This window comes from Porites lutea, chromosome 10 (assembly GCF_958299795.1).
Source record: "Porites lutea chromosome 10, jaPorLute2.1, whole genome shotgun sequence".
Classification (NCBI taxonomy): Eukaryota; Metazoa; Cnidaria; class Anthozoa; order Scleractinia; family Poritidae; genus Porites; species Porites lutea.
This window is the reverse complement of record NC_133210.1, coordinates 6098181-6113482: the sequence shown is the minus strand read 5'-3', so window position 1 is coordinate 6113482 and position 15302 is coordinate 6098181. Positions and strand designations below refer to the sequence as shown.

General features: G+C 37.3%; 1 protein-coding gene and 1 long non-coding RNA gene across 2 annotated transcripts in view; one reads left to right on the top strand and one right to left on the bottom strand.

Moving 5' to 3' along the window:
* Positions 1-15302, bottom strand: part of LOC140949852 (uncharacterized) — a 218276-nt gene that overhangs the window by 179797 nt on the left and 23177 nt on the right. The gene's annotated exons all lie outside the window — the stretch shown is intronic.
* On the top strand, positions 5727-10401 carry LOC140950233 (uncharacterized). Its single transcript, XR_012167158.1, has 3 exons — positions 5727-5969; positions 9211-9303; positions 10281-10401. It is a non-coding gene; the product is annotated as an uncharacterized lncRNA (long non-coding RNA).

Genomic DNA, 15302 nt, shown 5'->3' with positions numbered 1-15302 from the left:
GAAGTAGTATACTATGATTAAAGTTAAGCCCTGTTGGTGTATAAGTATAGCTATAGGTATAGGCAAATCATTAATATTCAACTAGCCCTCCAGCATATCAATTGTTAAAGTCGAGTAGGTACATGGTAAATCATTAACATTCACATACCTTCCTGCATACTAATTCGGTATAGGTTTACTAATGAGCGTCTCTTTTATTAAATAGGAACAATAGGCTTGCCCAGGCTTGCCCGGTCTCTTTTAACTCTGATTGGCTCATGTAGTATCTATTATGTGTTTGAAATAAAGGCGGGCAGTTTTTGAAAGCGCTATATTTCTTGTTCCCTGCTAGCAGAGGTCTCTCACGACGAGGCAAAAATGAAATGCCTCGTCGTGAGAGATCTCTGCTAGCAGGGAACATTACTTAAAACCACAAAATTTTGTACTGAACTGATTTTAAAACAAAAAGAGAAAATCATTAATCAAGTTCGATCATAGTAATAGCGTTGCAAAAAAATTCTTACCCATACGTCTGCATCACTGAAACCCCTCCACCACACCCCTTTGAAAAGCTAATTAGCCCATGACGTTCAATGTTTTAATTAAAAAGGCTGGTTGTCATACGAAACTCTTTGACTGCGTCCAGTTCACAGTTTTTGTTTATAAGTCAATCTTTCCGTCTAAAAGGGATTCTACCCGAATAGTAGATTAGACCGATTTTTTGTTTAGAATAAGCTTCCTTGGCTTTGCAAAATCGGAGCGACAAACCATTACGTGTAAAACTACCCTTTAAATTATGTACCACAATATCTTTTACTTAGTAACCTTTTACTACGTTATTCTTTTGGTGTCTTCTGGTGAAAAGACCCAGGAAGGATGATAAGTAAACGTATTTAACATTGCCCCCTAGGAATTGAATAACCATAATTTTGCAGTTTACACAAACTGCGCTTTGCGTTTTGTGTATTTATAGGGCTAAATGTGCGCTATACTCAAACTGCAAATTATAAACGTGTCAACAATATATATAAACTTATTCCAAAAAGGCGAAATAATTTTGGCAAAAGTTACGAGTCTGTCGCTAGAATAATCGACCAATCTTTTATGTACTTTGTTTTCGGCGAGAATGAAAAATGTGCGTTAATGTGTAAACACAGACGCAAATCACAGGCCATGTTTCAACCATTTTAAGACATTTCACTCACGTGTCATTCTGACAAATTAAACACAGTCCGCAAAAGGAAAAAAGGCTGCTGCAAAACACCTTACAAAATATGACTGACAATCAAAAGATGAATAAAACTTCTATGAAACATGTACAACAACAGCACTTTATTCAAGACATCAAGTAGAGTGAATGAAATGTTTCCGAAAACTTTTTTTCTCTCGAGGCAAGACTTTCGCAAATCATCCTTAATTTTTACTGGCAATCACTAGAACTGGGTATTCTGTAAAAACTTTCTCTTTCCTTTTGCAATCATAAAATAAATTGAAGCGTTTGCACACGAAGCCATCGCCATCGTCTCGCATCGCATGAAATAATTAAACTTACGCCTGACTTTACAGAAAAACTAGAACGAGAGGGGGGGGGGGAACTGTAAAGGGAGTAAGTGAGACTTTTCCTGTATTCTGCTGTTAACTGCGTGTATGTTTAATTTTCACTTTCGTTGAATTCAGTGGCGAAGCTTTCCAAAATACCCCAAAAACCAAACAAACAAACCAGCTCTCTCTTCGAATAACAGAAGAATCTTGATAGCAGATAAACAGTCCAAACGAGGGACCACTCATTATCTAAACTTCCCGTGACATTCATTAAACTCGACAAACGAACAGCTTAATACTATCCAAAAAACAAATTTTGTCAAAAAAGTTTGAGTTGTGATTAACTGCAATATTCTCTAAACGTGCGGCACAGAAAAGCAAACGCTTTTATTGATTGGTTACAAACACGCCATATTCTACTAGTTTTGTTTGAGTATGGTTGGAGAAAGGAGTGACAGTGCAATTTGTTTATTCAGTTATTTGTTGACAATCAGTGGGAACAAGGACCAAAGAGTTTTCAAGCCCACATAATGGGTTAACTTACACAAATGTTCGTAAGAAGTCCAGGAGTAATACGATGTTCACGTTTTGCTGGCGAAATCCGAGAAACTTGTTGGTAGGCGAAGATGGCTTTCATCTTATGATAAATCTATTTTGCGATCTTTGGCAGTCGTTGATGTATTTTTCACGAGGAGGAACTCGCCGAAAGTTGTTTTTATGAATAATACTAATCGCTTTAAAATAAAGGCTATTTATCTATCTATCTATTAACGAAACCCCTTAAATTCATAACTCATTTTCCTGAGATTCCCTTGATATTCCCTTGATCTTAGCAACTAGCCGTCGTTTGCCGTCTCTTTAAACTGTCCATAATTTGATCCCAGTCCACTGCATCACACCTTTTTGCTCGGACGCGCTCGTTTCATTGCCCAACCTTTATCCGCCCTGACGTTAAGTATTGTCCTCCGCTGCGCTTCGCGCATCTGCTTCTGTTCTCATTAAAAGAGTTGTCAAATACCAAATACCTTTAAAGGTGGCTTTCGGGATTATAATATTGAATTCCTTTTTCTCAGCCTTTTTTTTTAAACTGATAGGAAATATAAAAAAAAATGGTAAAAAAGGGACGCTTCAATTATAAATATCGCAGCTGATAGCAGAATGTTAGGCAAATTTGTCTATATGCGTTATTAACCACAGTAGATCGAATTTTCAACGGTTCAAATTTCTTCTATCCTGCACGGATTACCATAAATATCATAAAAATAGCGAAACTTGAAACAAGTGGATTTTCCCTGCGAATCGCCCTCCCCCTTCTTTGCTCGTTCACCATGTTCACTCGGCGTTTTGCCATTTTTTTTTGTCGTATGTTACAAAACTTAAACAACTTCCGCGCGTATGTCATAGGTCTGGCCAAAAAATTCAAAACGATGTAACCTCGCTGAAATCTTCCTGTGTACTCTGTCAAATGAATCAATGGTGTACCCGCTGGTGGTGTGTGAGAAATTTTATACCTTCAAAGTAACCTGTTGTTACTCTAAGCTATCCAAAGAGATGAGATTGAAAATATACCCTTACCTTGGGTAAAAGTTTCTTTCTTTCCAATTTTACAACACAACTGAAATGAAACACTTGTCACAGTCCTTTCAGTCAAAATCGCGGATTTGATGAAGAATACGATACTGCGGAGTTCTTTCTCCTGTTAGCAAGTGAAAAAGATGCATAAAGTAAAGTTTTTGTTTTAGAAAGTAAAACTTTTGTTTTATAATTAGAGGTTAAAAAGACGGCAGGTGCTGTTTATTATATTGCTTTTAACTATAGACTGAAGACAGTTATGTAGAATATTAGTAGAATTTGTCTTTCTGCGTTATTGAGGATATATTTTAAGCAATCAACCTTTTAATTTTACATAAATCACCAATCGTTTCCGTTAAATATTCAATTTCCATGGTGTCCTACACTTTCATTACGGAAACTTAATAATGCTAAGGCAACCTATAGGTTACATGAAAGATGCTGAGGATATGTGGAGCAAAGAAGGAAGAGCCTCATTAATTTGCTACGTCACGTCTCGTAGGCGGCGACAGCAGGGAACAAATAAAAACATACCCTGGCCACCTCCGTCTTTTACGATCCTGTCACGGCGAATTATGTCATATCCGGGGATATGGACTTCATCATCACTTGCATTTTTAATGAGTTTGGTCTCGTTAATTGACAAAACATCTGTGTCATTATTTGCTAAAAGTACCCTAAGCTCGTCTATGTGAGTTGTCAACTTGTTGATATTAAGAGGAGCTAATTTTAAACCACGCTTAGGTGGTAAAATTTGGGTAGGGTCTGCACCCTTATCATTTGATACACTAGAACTTCTAAATTTGGTTTTAACCCTCTCCCTTTGCAGGGCATTCGAGGAAAGCACATTACTCCAACTTAAATGTGTTTGAAAATTCTTAAAAAATAGCTAGTTACCTTTAAAATTAAGCTGGAGACCACCTTTGTTTAAGCCACTGTGCGTGGTGTTTGGATGGCGAATTACGTTTTTTACCTTCCATACAATTCAATTAGTGAAAGGTACCCCTTTTCAAGAGGAGCCTCCTCGTATAGGCCATTATAGGGAGTATCCCCTGGGAGGGGGGGACTGTAAGCCCTACTTTTTGTAGTGATTTTGAAAAGCGTCTCTCAAAAAATAGCAATGCCAGTGACCTTTGAACAATTACATCGATTCTGTTCTAAGCCGTCCGAAAACAGTCTGAGGAACATGTTGATACAATATCAGCTTCACCAGTCTACAGGGACGATCCATTGCTAAAAGGGAAAGACAGACCTTCCACAGGGCCATACTTTGTCCAAGAAAGGGGCCTGTGGTCAGTTCAGCAGAGTTAATACTATCCACATATGAGCAACTCTCGAAGAAGACTACGTTTCACTAAAAACTTTGTTCCTCAACCTGAGCCTCAACGATAAATGGCTAACTGTCTTAAATCGAATAGGGTTGCCCCTACGATAAAGAGCGTAGTTGCTCGCGTCATTTAAATGAACGCCATCCCTGCATAAAACAGGAACAGATGAACTTTGGAGCCCTCTATAACTCCACGATTCGGCATAAGGGAGTGGTTCTAGAACCACTTCTAGATATTTATTCAGAAGGTCCACTCTATGGTTGAAATCGAGGACGTGTGGAGGTATTAATAGAGCACCAGTAGATTGCTAGGCATGCGATTATAAATGCGGCAGTACGGTATCGCCAAACCTCTTGAAACCTCTTTTGTGGACGTTTCCTGAAGCAACAAATCTTGTGTAGATGCTATAAAACGCGGCCTCAAAAATAAAAGTTACTGGCAGATGTTAATGCCTTATACTTATGGATGTTTGCAAGAAGAACTCTTGAGAAAGCATCAATGTGTTAGATGCTTGATAGTCTTCTTCTACTTGAAGCATTTAAAAAGTGTGAATTGAAATTAATTTTGTTTTTGTAAAGTTGTTTTAGAGACTTAAAAACACTATTTTGGCTCAGAATCGATTCTTTTTTAATGTCGTCCTATAATTACAAATACTGTCGGAGGGTTCATACTCGTAACGGAGGGCTGTGATGATTTTAAGGGGAGTTATGGTTATATAAACAAGGTACAAGGGCAAAGAGACATGCCTGTTCTACATGAAACTACTTCCACAATAATGTTACACATCAAGAGATGACAGCCACCTTGTAAAATTTATACGAGGTATGTGTCAAATAGATTTTTTACACTTACTTGTAACAGAAGATATCAATTTTTATCTCTTATGAATAAAGACTTTATTATTATTATTAAAGTGTTTTGTTGTTTTTAATAACGTTTGTTATTACTATTATTTTTTATTTTTTATATAATTAAAACCTCTCTGACATTAAATAACTAATGCTTGGGAAGTTTCCCGTGGCTAGTACGATTAAGCAACCTGCAGGCTAATTGGGGTTTAGGCTTCTTTAAGGACTTTCTCTAATTCAAAGAACCATTTGCCGACGAATAAGTGCATACAACCTTTCTGTGTTTTCCCGTTTTTATGCATATGTTGTAGTTAACTTTTTATCTCAGGTAATTTTTGTTTTTCTTTTGTTTTGGGGTATGGCAATGTATGCTGATGAAGTAGAAACAAAAGAAAAAGAAACATTACCTGAGATAAAAAATTAAATACAACATATATTAAAATAGTTAAGAAAATATAGGGTAGTTTTCATAGGATGAGAAAATATTGTTTGAAACAAAATGTCTGAACAATGAATATCTGTCTGACATCATAATTTAATGTTTGGCACTTTGTTTCCCTATAGATCAAGGAGTTTTATGAACAGCAGCTGCAAGAGCCTTAGTCTCCGCTTTGTGAACAAATCTACTTTTTTTCAAATTCAGTAGCCTACGGGAGAAAACATACTCAGGATCATAACTCGGAAAGGCATCTTAATTCAGGTATAGTGCAAATTAACAAGGTTTATGTTATTGTATTGAAACATTTGAAGAGAAAAAGACATCATCCTAGTAAAGGGTGCGCTTAGAATCGCATCTCTTCAGACAGTTACATTTGAGAAAATACTCCAGCTCCAGACGAAACTGCATAAACATAATAACAAAATGTATTTTTGTAGGGAAGATTTCAACTTAGTAGTGGCTAAGTATTTAAACCAGTATTTCTTTTCCAAGACCTGTATTGAAACATTTGAAGAGAAAAAGACATCATCCTAGTAAAGGGTGCGCTTAGAATCTCATCTCTTCAGACAGTTACATTTGAGAAAATACTCCAGCTCCAGACGAAACTGCATAAACATAATAACAAAATGTATTTTTGTAGGGAAGATTTCAACTTAGTAGTGGCTAAGTATTTAAACCAGTATTTCTTTTCCAAGACCCGAGTTGTCGCATATAAAGTACTGTCATATTAGTTTTAGGCAAATTTAAAACAATTTAAGCGAGTTCTGTCGAGCAAAATATTTTATTTTTTTTTAAAAAAATATATTTGACGGAAATCGAATAAAATCCAGAGAAAGCCAGAGTGGATATTTGTCATCATAAACATGGCTGAACAAAACAGCGTTAGCTAGGCGGTATATATACTTGCTGTATGCTTTATGCTTTTAAATCGCAAATTAGACAAAAATTATTGTGTGCCGTTCGTTGTTTGATGCGGCTGATATGTGCTTGCATGTGTAGGACCTATGTAAAATTATTTTCTTTATATATGTGTGCAATTGTAATTGAACAGTCGCACCCGACGACTTTTTTTCGCTGCAATAACTGCTGGAAGGAGCAGATATTGCCTAGAAATTTCTTAAGCTCAAGAAAGGCCAACAATCGTTCCTTTCTTCTAAAATATTCGGAGTTTTTCAGCAAACTTACAGAAGTTATGTTTTTCAAATTCTAACATATACATTTAGCCAGGGCTAAAAAGCAAAGCTCCCACTAATAAATATATAATTTACATCAAACATTAAGCTTGTAATCCACAAATCAGTTAACTTAAGGGCAAATTCATGTGGCTTTTGAGGGAAAAGCTAAGTGATTTTAGAGTGAAGCATCTTACATCGAGTTGACTTATATGTTGCTGATTTGAAGAATTCAATGTAACTATAAAAATAAGCAACCTGGACCAACAAGGAAGTCATTTTTGGTCATCACTTTAGCTGCACATCTAGAGAAGTCGCGGATGAATTAAGTGAATGAAGAACTAAAGAAACGGAAGGTATACAGACCAAAGAAGTTAAAAAGTTTTAAGAGGAGAAAAAAAGCCTACAAGACGCCATCGTTGTAAAAATGGGACGGAGAAACCAGACACCTGAGATGTAGAGCGGCCTTCGAAAACATAATGTAGCGGAAGAATTCTTTAACCTTCTCTAAAGCAACGTCTTGAGAGTGTTAAAGGAAATGTTCTTTTTATCGTCCATGCGCTAAACCTAAAGAAACCAAAAACCCAAAGCACAATTTTTCAGGATTGTAAAGCATCAAGTTCGTATTGGAACATTGGAAGGTGGAAACCTTCCCATTAAAAAGGCCGAAAGACAAAAGCAAAACAAGTTTGACAGTATTTGGAATCTCCTCAGGAGGAACGCACAACACCTTTGCCACAAGATGCACTCATTACTGTGCATGTGGTGTCAGCCTAGTATCGAAACGCAGATAGATAGTTTTTTAATCAATAACATTGCAGAAAATTGAGAATGCCTAAACTGCAAGAAAACTTCACAGTAGTTGCCATTGTGTGTCATCGCTACAAGAGACTCGCTGTTTTGCAAAATGTTCACGCCATTATTCTTCTTTGAGTAAGTGAAGACGTTAAAAAACGTTTCGAAGAAACTGTGAGATAAAGAAAAAAAGAAGAAGCAGAGACGAAAAGTAGCGTTTGGAACTTAAATAATGCCTAAACTAGCACAAATCCTCGAAAAGTCATTATAAAGTCAACCGGTACGAGAAAGGTATGAGTATGGGCCCCTTTTCTTTCCTGGTCAAGTCATCGTATAAAACAAGTATTCACCACATTGTATAATTAACAAAAAGAATCTAGTTCAATATTATATTATTGATTGGTCGTTGCCCATGATCTATCAGAGTACAGATACACTGGATTACGTCACGGGAAACTTGTTTTCTTTGTTTTGTTCGATATGGCGCACGGTTTTAAAAATGTACGTTTGTGAGATTATTTCGGATTAAGCAAGTAAAGGCCTCGAAAAAAGTTTAGCAGGAGCTTTTTACAAAGAAGAAAGATGGAGAAACGGAGACAAAAAGACACAGATTTCTTGATAACCTGAGAAAGCCTAACTTGGCTTTTTCCTCCAATAGCCGCCCCGATGTTAGGGAAGTTTAAGCGGAATCTTTAAGAGTGCTATCGAGATATTTTGGGATGAAGTTTTATATATGGTTAAAAATAGTAGTTTCATAGCCTCATAGTAGTTTCGGTCTTTTTAAAAATGTACGTGAAAGATCATGGAGAAAGATTTAGCCGATTGCTAGACAAAAAGAATTGATTATTGTGCATCAAGGTTATTAATTTCTTGTAAGGCCGTAAAATGAGGGCTACAATTCGCTATTTTTTGTCGGAAACTTTCTGTTAACTAATGGGAAAGTCTCTCATTATTCAGGGTATTGTCTCCAAGTTTCATTTCAAGTGAACAACAATAACTATTCAAACATATGACTCGGAAATTGGCGCGCAACGGATCAGGCGTATATAAATAATCCGGGATTCATTCAACTGCTTCGTCGGTCATACCCTCCAAGTCAAGCGTACCTTAAAGGTGACATTTTCTAAGAAATGAAACTGATGCTTGTTAGATGATTTCGCAGCCTCTGGAAACAGGAGGCCTTTTCATACAATATAGTTGGTACTGAAATCAGTAGTTTGAGATTTAGATACAATCTATTCGACGATTTACGTATACAATTAACAGAAATAATAGAAAAAAGACATGTTTGAAGGTCAGGCTGTGTAAAAGAAAATTTCCGCTTCAGCCTTATACCGAGTCCCCTTAGAAGCTGCCTGAAGGGAACAGGCCTTCAACAAGTCGAAAAGCAGGTTACGTCCGGCTGTCGAGTTTCACGAGGGTGTGCGAGACACGTATTTCTTACTAGTAATATACATGGTCTAACATATTTTTGAAATCTTTTTGTTAAAGAGAAGCATTTGAAAACAAACCGTGTGCACCGTCGTCTTTTACAGATGTCAAGATGGATGTCATGAGAACAATGATCACTGTTCTCTTTATCATGTTCCACACGCTGATAAAAGAACAGCAGGCTTTAAACCTTCAAGGTAATGACTAGCATAACTGTAAAATAAGCAAGCAATTTCAAATAATAGTTGTACGCACTCTGATATTGATGAAGCCGCCTATATTGCTTTATTACGTGTTTGAAGTTATTCTCTATGAGAAAAGTGTACTTTGGTGCCCCTGAAAGCTCCCCACTCCCCTGACTGTAAAAGCTCATTAAATCGCGGTGCAAACAAAAAGGGGATGTTTTCCATGTTTTTCTTGAAAATGAAGGTTGAAAATATTCACTGAAACGATTTCAGCGAAAGCCTTAGATAAGATTTTTCTTTATTACCGTAAAAAAAACTATAAAAGTGGAAATGATCCTCACAGTTGAATAAACAACCTGAGCGGTTGAAAAAGAACCTGAAAAAATTTAGGCTAACTCGGACATAACCGTCTGGAGAGCAGGCCATTGTAAGTTCGTAATATACCCGATGGTAGAAATGACATGAATGGAAATATATGAAAAATATGAGACATTTCATATATTTCGATACATAAAATAAACTAATAAATAGGGAAGGTGTTCAACGCCGGTATAAGTGATCTAGTATGTCATTTTTTCTTTGTGAATAACTTGTAATTTTCATTTCCTAAAATGAACTGTTAAGCCCCGTGCAAACGGACGCAACCTTGTCAGCCAAAAACTCCGTTTGCAAGTTGCTAAAAGTTTGACCTGTTTTAAACTTTGCGCAACAACATGCAACAGGGTGTGCAAACGGGAGCAACATGACATCCAATAATGTTGGGAGTTGTTGGTCAACAACGTTGTAGTCCTTATGCGGAAACGGACGCATTGTTGTTACATTGTTGTGTTGAAATAAGCCAGTTTTACAGTTTTTTTTGGTAGAAATCAAGGATTTTGTTTCAGATTGTCTTCGTTGTTTTAAGGACGTTTGCAGTCTAATGTTTAACATTTTCATTAAACTGGAGAGAGTACAAATTCCTATCCTTTTTTATTATTACATTTTTGCAGATTACTCCAACTATATAAACGAAAAAAAGAACGAGATAAATAAGAAGCAGGAAAGGGCCAGGAAATTAATCAATGAATTTGTTGAAAACACTGAAGTCATTTGCCAAGGTAGGGAGAAGGATATCCTCCGAGTACCAGGACAGCTAGTCGGGACGACGGGATTTTTACTTGTTGTAAACTTTCCCCTATTGGAAACAATCAACATGATCAAAAACAACATCATTTTTTTAGTTATTACCTAAAACTATGCAAATACAAATAACATTAAAATTGAAATGCTCATTAGAAATAACTCCTGTTGCATTAACATTTAGGTAGTCTGTGCAAAGACCCCCCTCCCCTCAGGAAAAATCGGAGAAGGGGCCCCTTCTTCGATTTTTCCTGAGGGGAGGGTGGGTTTGTACACAGGCTAACATTTAGGCGAAAATCTTCTGTACAGTCATTAGCATTGCGAATAGGTACATTCTTCTAATTACGGTTGTGAAAAAAAAATGTTATTTTTGAAATCACAAATTTAGCAACCCCTAAGGAAGGCCTGATACTCAGAATATCACAAATAAGTTTTAAACACTCACTTACAAAATGGTTGCGCTCAATGATCAAGTCAATCAAGAGAAGGGTTTTAAAAGGATGCGAAATCAAGTTGAGTCAGTTACTACTCTTTTTCAATGTACTGTATACTATGGTGGAACGAAAGTATATGCCCAGTTCCGGCCACTTTCACTGTAAACAGTGTAACTTCTTTCCTGAGCAAGGAAAATTTCTTAATTTTCTTTCAAAGATAAAACATTTAACAAAACTGAGTAAAGATTTGCGATTTCTTCAAGTGTCTTTAATAAGTTATTCGAGTTTTTGTACTTCAAGTTTAAGCCTGATTCACTTTCCGGTAATGAATTATAAAGCACCGAGTCTCTTTGACACCCTATAGGTGACTTTCTAATTGTGAGCAGAGCAAGCGAAAGATTTAACAAAGAAATAGACAAACGTAAACACAGTTAATAAGGTGAAATTGTTTCGACGCCTGTCATATATGCATTTGTCAGGTTTTTTATTTTGATCTTTTCTATTAATAAAAACGTCGCATTAATTTATTCAGTCACGATTTGTGAACAAGAAACAAAGTTGCGTCTATAACTGCGATGATCTTCTTTCATATAATTCTTCACCCCGCAGTTCTCGTAAAGTACGGTGGCTTAGCGACAAAAAAGGGCCGTTTTGTGCACTTTTGAGTACAAGCGCCAAAATTAGCACAGACGTTCCTTGGGTCATGCCGGACAGATTCAGAAGGGGTGCCAAGAAATCGAGCGTTCAGCGGGGAGGGGAGGGGTGGTTTTGTCAAAGTAACACAATCTCTCGCTATGCTTCACAAAAGGAAAAACAAACACCTTGAAACAGGTTTATCTTGCTTACTGAAGGTGGTAAAAAACCTTTTAACAAGATATTGGTAACGTTTATGCAGTAGCATGTTACCCATATAAAATAGACGCCTGAATTATGCTATTTTATGAGGGGAGTGGGTATGGGCGCGAAACAAACCGGGTTGGTTGCGGGAAGGGGGCGGGGAAGATGTGCTTTTGAATAAACCTGACTAGCTGTATTTGCAAAATGTCTGTGTAAGTAAGACCCTCCCGATTAAGTATTGTACATGTAAACTTCGAGTTAACATATCGAGGAGCAAGAGAAGAGGTCCTTTGTGTATTTTTGCGGAAAACAAGACTGGTGTGCCAGGCCTGCAAGTAGCGTAGCGAGCATCGAAGAGCTGAACACATTGGAGTCACCCCGGAATTTCTTTTGGCATTGATTGAGAATGCCTTGTGGCTGTTTTTAGGAAGAAAAAAAACCTTTTACTGCCAGGCTGGATATTTATGATGGTAATTATAAAGTAATTGTAAAGTACAACGCTGCTATCAAGGATGTTAATTTCAGTGAAGTTTAAACAAAATTAGTATTTGTAATGAGTTATCCAATGTTGCTGTAATCCTCATCGCTATAGCCTTACTTTCTTTCTTTTAACTCCAAGATGATTAACTCAAAAGTATATAGGGGCCTACAGGACAACGTAGCCGTTTCATATTGTAGTAGGTATGGATAAATTCCGCGAGCAAAATTTGGAGCGAAATATACGATTTTTACGAGCATACAGCCAGGAAGAATTGGCATACATTTAGAAGCACAATCTATCCAAGGGTAACCTCTTGGCGCTAGCCTACACTTAACTGTTCTTTCTGCATTAGATATTAACATTATTTTTAAAAATTAAAAAAGACTATTGGGTGAATAACGATGATTAAGATGATTAGAGTAGTTCCTGATAAAATTTTCAGCCTGCACGTGGTACCACTGCTGAGTATTAACAATCAGTGTAAAGTAGGGTTGACAGGCCCACACGACTCCCTAGCGCGTGTTTAAAATAGCCTTTTCATAGCTTGGCTCTCACGTTGAGCGACCGCCCTCTTCTATACGATATGAGGAGCGGATTTCTGTAGATTTCGCACAGTAATGGCTGTTGTTCTATTAAATGCCAGTCTTTCATGCCAGTTTTTAAGGACTGATAGTTGGAAGAAAATTGTCATCCGTTCGAACGGCTCGAGCTATCCTTTCAAAACAATTGTTAGCCGCACTATTACTGTTCCAAATCACTTTCACCCAAGCCGTTTGTAGACTGCAAAACAGTCCGTAATTTTGCGTATTCAAGTAGGCACGAACAGTCAAACAAAAGCTGAAAACGGAGAGTGAGACTGGGGAGAGACGCTAAAAATACGGGACTCTCCGTTTTGCACACGTTATATTCGTTCGAATTACCCGCTTTTTCCAGCCACGAGCAATTCCCATTGACTAAATTTTGATGTAAGCTGTTAACAAGCTGTCAAGTTATGTTTCCAACGAGTCATTTCTGATTTTCCCTACCGCGATGAATTTACCATCCGTTGGCGTGTTCAGTTGCAAAAGAATCGCAGCGCAGTTTCTAACCTTTGTTCCTTCGTTTTTTAACCCCATAGTCAGAACGAACTCATTGTGTGGAAAACGGACAGTCGTTTTCTTTTTTCTCTCGCCGCACAGGCCCTGCGGGCGTGTGAGGCTCGCGCGCGAGGCTCTCACGCTGCTCTTATTCTACTCTAAACCAATAGGCCCTTTGCAGCTAGCCATTCACGTGGTACAAAACCGCCGTGCTGGAGAGCAAAAGTCCCACTGGGACATAGCAAACATAAGACATACATGATTTTAAATTACATATTCTGATCAATAGCGCTTTACAATCATATAATTAAGAGAAAACAAAAATACATTACCATGAGAATAAAATAAACTAAGTTACAAACTATAAAAAATACTTCTTAAAAAGATAGGTTTTAAGTCGAGATTTAAAACTGTTAAGTGCTGTTTCGTGACGAAGCTCCACTGGTAGGCCATTCCAGAGTTTCGGAGCTACTGCTGAAAATGATCCTGCTCCCAATGTTGTAAGCATCTTTCTCTTGGGATGGTCCAATAAGAGCTTACTAGTAGACCTAAGATTATATAATGAATTCGATTATATACTAATAAGATCGCTAAGATAAGTTGGCGCTAGGCCATAAATACATTTAAAAGTCAAAAGTAAAATCTGCGCCTTTGATAAGCCAATCAATAAACCATTACAATAGTCAAGACGGCTGGTTATAAAAGCATGAACCAAAATAATTAAAGAATCTCTCGACAGGTATTTCTTAATACGTCTCAAGTTATGTAAATTATATTATAATCTGCCGCATTACAAGCCTTGTTTATTTGATCAGTCATGCTTAAGTTGCTGTCAAACCACGATCCAAGGTTTCTAACACATGGGCTTGGAAGGATACGTTTATTGCTCACAGTAATAAAACACTAATCTAGTTTATCAAGCTTTTGTCGTGTGCCGACCAGCAAAAACTCAGTTTTATCATCATTGATCATCAATCATCCATTTCCTCACCGCGTAAATGCACTTTTCCATAGCTTGTATAGCATCAGCTTGAGTAGTGTTGCCGAGTGGTTTAAAACTCAGATACAGCTGCGTGTCATCTGCAAAATAATGAGCATCGGGAAGATAATGTTCCACGATCTTAAACAGCTTGGACGCATATATTGTGAATAGCAAAGGCCCTAAACATGAGCCTTGGGGTACCCCGCAGTTCAAGTCAAAAGGACGAGAAAGAAACGAAAAAGTATCTGATGATCAACAGTGTCAAAGGCAGCACTCAGATCTAATAAAATTAACATACATGTTGAGAGTTAATCTTTAACAAAATATCGTTCATCACCTTGATAAGTGCAGTTTCAGTGCTATGGAATTGCCTGTAAGAAGATTGAAGCGCATGAGATATAGCATTTGAAACCATGTGATCGTAAACTTGATTAAAAACGACTTTTTCAGTCAACTTGGATAGGTATTGTAAGTTACTAACTGGTCTGTAATTTTTGTACAGCAAATCCAACCCAGGTTTCTTCGAGATAGGATTAATAAGCCCACATTTCCAATCATCCGCAAATTCTCCAGAATTAAGAGACAGGTTGATCATTTTAGTAATGACTGGTAATAGCACATCAGCACAGCTGATTACCATAGGTGTTGACATCGGATCAAACATACAGCTCTTCTTCGGAGACCAGCCAATTAACTTACTAACTGCACTTTCAGTTGAGGGGATAAAGCTGTCCAGTTTTCTAGTTGGTAACGTTTTCACATAGTCAAAATGGGAATCATGCAAACAATCAGCTAGTCTGTCCAATTTGACATGCATGGCGTCAATCTTTTCAACAAAGAAGCTACCCATTTCATTGGCTAAAACCAGCTTGTCACTAGTTGGTGGAAAAGGTACTTCATGACCTTGATTTAGCAACCTCTTTGTTGCCGAGAACAGGTTCCTTTGATTGGAGTTATCTTCAACAATAAAGTCGGAGAAAAACTTACGACGGACTTCATTCATCAGGTAGGTTGTAAAGTTCCTCTTCATTTTAAATTCAAGCAAATCACGGACACTTCGAGATCGCCGCCGGTTTTCTTTC